This window comes from Pongo pygmaeus, chromosome 21, assembly GCF_028885625.2.
Source record: "Pongo pygmaeus isolate AG05252 chromosome 21, NHGRI_mPonPyg2-v2.0_pri, whole genome shotgun sequence".
In the NCBI taxonomy this organism is placed as follows: domain Eukaryota; kingdom Metazoa; phylum Chordata; class Mammalia; order Primates; family Hominidae; genus Pongo; species Pongo pygmaeus.
Genome location: NC_072394.2, coordinates 33,840,119 through 33,846,595, shown reverse-complemented (window position 1 = coordinate 33,846,595; position 6,477 = coordinate 33,840,119). Strand labels below are relative to the sequence as shown.

Below are 6,477 nucleotides of genomic sequence, written 5' to 3'. Positions count from 1 at the left end.
GAGCACGATGGCTTTCAGCTTCATCCATGTCCCTGCAAAAGACATGATCTCATTCCTTTTTATGGCTGCATAGTATTTGATGGTATTTATGTACCACATGTTCTTTATCCAGTCTGTCATCAATGGGCATTTGGGTTGGTTCCATGTCTTTGCTATTGTAAATAGTGTTGCAATAAACATACAGGTGCATGTGTCTTTATAGTAGAATGAGTTCTATTTTTTTTTATACTTTAAGTTTTAGGGTACATGTGCACAACGTGTAGGTTAGTTACATATGTATACATGTGCCATCAACATGTGCTGCACCAAGTAACTCGTCTTTTAACATTAGATATATCTCCAAATGCTATCCTTCCCCCATCCCGCCATCACCTTTTTCTTACACTTTAAAATTAATTTGTAGAAACTGCAAAAACAATGAAATTATACTTTCAATTATGAACCTCCAGTCAGATTCCTGCTTTGACATAAAAGTTACTCCTCTGCAGTGTACCCCACCAGTACAGAGATCTCCTTTCTCTCTATTCCTTTGCCCTGAAGGAACTTCCCAACTGCTTAACATGTGCTCCTTGGCTGCCTAGATAGTCAGGACACCCAAAAGCCATCTGGACTTATCACTCTTCTCCTCCTTCTTTTCTATGGCTAATACCACCTTCTTGCTTTTTTTCTATTGCTGAATCTCCAGACTTGGTGCTGTCATCAGGGGAGAGAGTCGATTTCGGCTTCGAGCTCCTGGTTGGTAAAGTTGTGTTGCTGGATCCTTGTTTTTTATGCAATCTTTCTTGACCACTTATTTCTTTTCAGTTTTTTCTTAGCTGCCTATTGATTCTGCACTTTCAGCCTTCTTTCCTTTATCCCGAAGTACTTCTTTCTCTTTCTTCATTTCTTCTTTTCTCTTAAAAGTCTTCTCTTTCTCATAGCGCTCCTTATGCCTACAGCACTCTTCTTGCCGCTTCAGCCTCTCTCTCTCTCAAAGTATGCGCTCCTGTTCTCGTTCATAATCTCATCCCCTCTCCCTGTAGTCTCTGCTGCTCTCATCTTCAGGTCTCTTTGGCTTTTCTTATCTATTTATTTATTTATTTATGACGGAGTCTTCCTCTGTAGTACAGTGGTGCGATCTCGGCTCACTCTGCAACCTCTGCCTCCTGGGTTCAAGTGATTTTCTTGCCTCAGCCTCTCAAGTAGCTGGGATTACAGGCACCCGCCACCATGCCTGGCTAATTTTTGTATTTTTAGTAGAGACGGGTTTTTACCATGTTGGCCAGGCTGGTCTCGAACTTCTGACCTTAAGTGATCCGTCCACCTTGGCCTCTTTCCAAAGTGCTGGGATTACAGGCGTAAGTCACCTTGCCCAGCCCTGGTGTTTCATCTTTAAGTTCGCTATCATAATGCTTGGGCAATATACAACTTTGCCCTCTGGCTCTTTCATCATTCAGATTCTCTTTGTCCAATTTCTTGGCTTTGTCTCTTTTGTCCAGTTCTTTTTCATCTTCTTTTTCTGGCTTCTTGACCAGCTTAATCTTTGATTCATCCTTTAACTTGTTGCTTTCTGAAATTCTGTCTATCTTCTTTAGCTTTTCTATATCTTTCATTTTTCATTTCTCTTCTTCTTTCCATTTCCTCCTTTCTTCTCGTTGTCTTTTTCTATTTCTTGCCTTCTTCTCTCTTTTCTTCTCTCATTCTTTGCTTGTTTTTCAGGAAGCTCAAAAGTGGGGTTGTCTTTTTAGCTATGAATTCTCTGTTTTGCTTCTGTTTCCTCTAGCAGTGTCTTTGGAGTAGATGCTATTTTCTCATTATCTGCGGCATAACTTTCCAAAAACTTTCTATATTCTGGATCATCATCGATAGTCCCAACTTTGGTATCTCTTTTCTTAGTCTTCTTTTTTGCAGGTTTTTGAAAAGGTGCAAATTCTACTATAGCAGGATATTCCTGACCTTTATTGTCAAGGAATGCATAACCATCAAAGCAATCCCTGAACAAAATAATGTCCTCTTGGTTTTTAAAGTTGATGTATGCGCTAGCATAGGTTATAGGCTAGTATCATTAGAAAAAAACTCAAAATAATCGTGCTCAGGCATAGGTTGAAGATGTTCCTGAAGCTGCTCCTTGGTCAAAGTGGGAGGTGATCTTCGAATTACCACCTTGCTCAGCGCCTCTTTCTTCTCCTTGTTGCGATCCTGCTAATCATCCCCCTTGGAGCTGTGCCCGGAAGTCCCACCTCCACTGCCTATGGCCTCAGGGGGTGTGGTACAGGGGGTTAATGGTTAACAGGGTTACTCACTTCTCCTTAGGCCTATTCTCCGTCTCTTCCTTTATGGCCACAGGTACCTTCCTCGCAGCAGCAGCTCAGCTGGAACGGCTCTCCTTTTTTTTTTTTTTTTTTTTGTGACGGAGTCTTACTCTGTCACCCAGTCTGGTGTGCAATGGTGAGGCCTTGGCTCACTGCAACCTCCACCTCCCAGGTTCAAGTGATTCTCCTGCCTCAGTCTCCCGAGTAGCTGGGACTAAAGGCATGCGCCACCACGCCCAGCTAATTTTTGTATTTTTAGTAGAGACAGGGTTTCACCATGTTTGCCAGGCTGGTCTCGAACTCCTGACCTCAAGTGATCCACCCACCTCAGCCTCCCAAAGTGCTGGGATTACAGGTGTGAGCCACTGCACCCGGCCCCAAATCCTTAGTTAAGGACTTGATTTAAATTACTTGATGTGCCTGGTAGAAAAAACACAGAGACCTTGAAAGAACCTTTTTCAACTCAGGCTACAAAGACTTTCTTTCTTTCTTTCTTTTTTTTTTTTTTTTGAGATGGAGTTTCACTCTTGTTGCCCAGGCTGGAGTGCAGTGGCACCATCTGGGCTCACTGCAAACTCCGCCTCCTAGGTTCAAGTGATTCTTCTGCCTCAGTCTCCTGAGTAGCTGGGATTATAGGAGCAAGCCACCATGCCCAGCTAATCTTTGTATTTTTAGTAGAGATGAGGTTTCGCTATGTTGGGAGGCTGGTCTTGAACTCTTGACCTCAGCCTCCCAAAGTGCTGGGATTGCAGGCATGAACCACCTCTCTGGCCTGTTTTTAAAATAGTTTGTTTCTCTGCTGAAATTCACTGTGAACACGTTTTTATTTATGTCAAACAGCAAAGTTATAATAGCTATTTTAAAATCCTAGTTTCCTAATTCTAACCTTTGAGTCATCTTGAGGTTGATCTTGGTTGTTTTTCTCTTGAGAATGGGTCACCTTTTTCTCTTTCTTTGTATACTGAGTAATTTTGGATTGTAACTTAGATATTATGAAAGCCATGTTATGGAGACTTTCAATTCTCTCACATTTCCTCAAAGAACGCTGACATTTTTGGCCTACAGTTAATTTGGTTGGACTGCAACTGCAAACTCTGTCTCTTGGGTAGCAGCTCAAACCTTAGTTCAGGTCTTTTATTCCTAGCTGGACTGCATGAGGTCTGCTCTGTGTTTATGAGATTCAGGGGTCAGCCAGAGATTTAGTCAAAGTTTATACATAGAAATTGTGCTTCCATTTCTCTGACTCTTTTTGGGATTCCCCCCTCAATTTGCAATGTCTGTGGTGGTTTCAAACTCTGCCCTTTGTTTTTTAGGCCATAAAGACTGAAGGTTTTTTTGTGAGTTTTAGCTGTCTTATATGGTGCCAACTGTGGCCTGCTCTGAGACTAAAAGCTGAAAAAAGTGGCAGACTTACCCCATGCTACCTCCTTTCAAGTGTCAGCTTCCTTTCCGAATCTGCCTGCTTTTGTTCTGTGAACAGTTGCTTCAAGTAATTTGTTTTGTATTTTATTGAGAGTTTACAGTTGTTATCTGTGGGAGGTTAGGTACATTAGAAACTTACTCAGACATATTAGAAGCCCATTTCAAGTCATTAACTTTAAACAATGGCAAGTTAATTATGTGTGCTAAAGTATTTAACATACCCATAAAGAGAGTCTTTTTTTTTTTTTAAAAAAAAGACCAAATGGGGAGTGATAACCAATTAAAGAATCATTGTATTATTCCAAATTTTCACAAGTGTAGCAACTTAAAATAACACATATTTATTATTTCACAGTTTCTGTGGGTCAGGAGTCACCCAGTTAGCCAAGTCTTCTATTTTAGGGTCTCACAAGACTGTAATCAGGTGCTGTTGAGGGCTGCAATCTCATCTGAGGCTCAACTGGGGAAGGATATGTTTCTTTTTTTCTTTTTTTTTTTTGAGACGGAGTCTCACTCTGTCACCCAGGCTGGAGTGCAGTGGCACGGTCTCTGCTCACTGAAAGCTCCACCTCCCAGGTTCATGCCATTCTTCTACCTCAGCCTCCCGAGTAGCTGGGACTACAGGCGCCCACCACTGTGCCCGGCTTATGTTTTGTATTTTTAGTAGAGACCGGGTTTCACTGTGTTAGCCAGGATGGTCTCGATGTCCTGACCTTGTGATCTGCCTCCCTTGGCCTCCCAAAGTGCTGGGATTACAGGCATGAGCCACTGCACCTGGCCGGGGAAGGATATGTTTCTATGCTCATGTGGTTGTTGGCAGCCTGCAAGTCATTATAGGTTGTAAGACCCAGGGTCTCAGTTTCTTGCCAGATGTTGGCTGGGAGTGTCCTCAGTTTCTTGTCATGTGTGCCTCCCTAACATGGTCACTTGCATCATCAAAGTCAGCAAGGGAGAGGGACTTCTAGCAAGATAGATTATAATCTTATGCAATGTAATCACAGACATTACATTCCATCACCTTTGCCACCTGTATTCTGTTGGTTAACAGCAAGTCACAGGTCCTACCTACACTCAAGGGAAGGAGATCTCAAATGCATGAGTAACAGGAGGCAGGGATAAGGGGAAAGATTCCTAGAGTCTTTCCATCACAGTCAAGAAATCATTTTAGAAAGTGATAAACAGGATAGAGTAAGATGAAATAGACAAGAAGACATTGCTTTCAGTAAAAGCAACTACTGTCTCATAGAACTTTTGATTCAATCAATAATTGAATTCAATGATAATTCAATATATGTATATCATATATATTATGATTTCTATGTCATTATATATATCATAATATATATATCTTGATCACTATGTAAAATATATTGTGTCTTGGTCAAAAAGATTTGAAAAACATACCATTAGATATATAAATAGAAGGCGTAACTTTTAAAATAGCAGAAGGGAAAAGTGGAATGAGAAAAACAATTCAAATATGAGATCAAGAAAGGAGAAAGAAAGAAACACAAAAATGTGACTTTTCCCGCCTCCTGTCTTCCAGTCATAGTCTGAAATTTCTCTCAAGGCCACAAGGTGGGGCGATCACAGGGCTCACATTGTTTATTTATCATATCTCAAGAAACACTGTACATTCCTCAATGTCTAATGTTTTAGAAAGTATCGATTTATATTTTCTACCTGATTGTTTAGTTGTTTCAGGTGGAAAGATCAATATAGTCCCTGTCACTCCATCTTGGTCAAGAGTGAAAGTCCCAGTCCCAGATAGTTTACCCACAAGTTCTACCAAACATTCATGGGACAAATAATTAATAATAATAACAAAAATTTCAGTTCACACAAATTTTCCCAGAGAAGATGAAAAGGAGTATTTCCCCTAAGAAAAATCATGTTTGCTCTCCCGGTTCTTCCAGTGGTTTGAGACACTGGTATACACTTTATGCCAGATGTGCTCTTCTCCAATATCAGTGCTCAAGACACAGTGAAGCAAATTAAAAAAAAAAAAAAAAAAAAATCCCTGAATGGTGATTAGAGACAGCACCGCTAAAAAACTACATTTATATGCTAGGATTTGTTGTATGCAAATATTTTCTGCCTCTTCTTTTGTTCTGTTTAAAACAATAAAATGCATTTGTATAAATAATGCTTTAAAAAAAAAAAAGAAAAGAAAAGGAGTATTTCCCCATTCATTTTATGAGGCCAGCATAACTTGATTGTAAAACCTGAAGCGTACAGAATTAGGAAAGCCAATCTCACTTAGAAACATAGATGTGGAAATCTTAGATGGAACACTGGCACAGCAAGTCCAGAAATATGTAAAAATGTCAATACTCTGTGACTAAGTTGGGTTTATCCTAGGAATGCAAGTTGGATTTAAAATTAGAAAATCAGTTAATATAATTTGCCAAATTAACACTTTCTGGTTAAAAATAAAAAACAATGTTAATAGCATTTTAAATTTAAATTTAATTTAATTTATTTTGAGACAGAGTCCCGCTCTGTCACCTAGGCTTGAGTGCAGTGGTGTGATCTTGGCTCACTGCAACCTCCGCCTCCCAGGTTCAAGTGATTCTCCTGCCTCAGCCTCCTGAATAGCTGGGATTACAGGTGCCCACCACCACCACACCTGGCTAATTTTTGTATTTTTAGTAGAGATGAGTTTTCCCTATGTTGGCCAGGATGGTCTCGAACTCCTGACCTCAGGTGATCCACCTGCCTCGGCCTCCCAAAGTGCTGGGATTTACAGGCGTGAGCCACCGCG

General features: G+C 40.5%; 1 pseudogene; it reads right to left on the bottom strand.

Annotated features, from left to right (window-relative positions):
- Positions 1-614: 614 nt before the first annotated feature.
- On the bottom strand, positions 615-3,294 carry LOC129021573 (regulator of nonsense transcripts 3B-like; annotated as a pseudogene).
- Between the last annotated feature and the right edge of the window lie 3,183 nt (positions 3,295-6,477).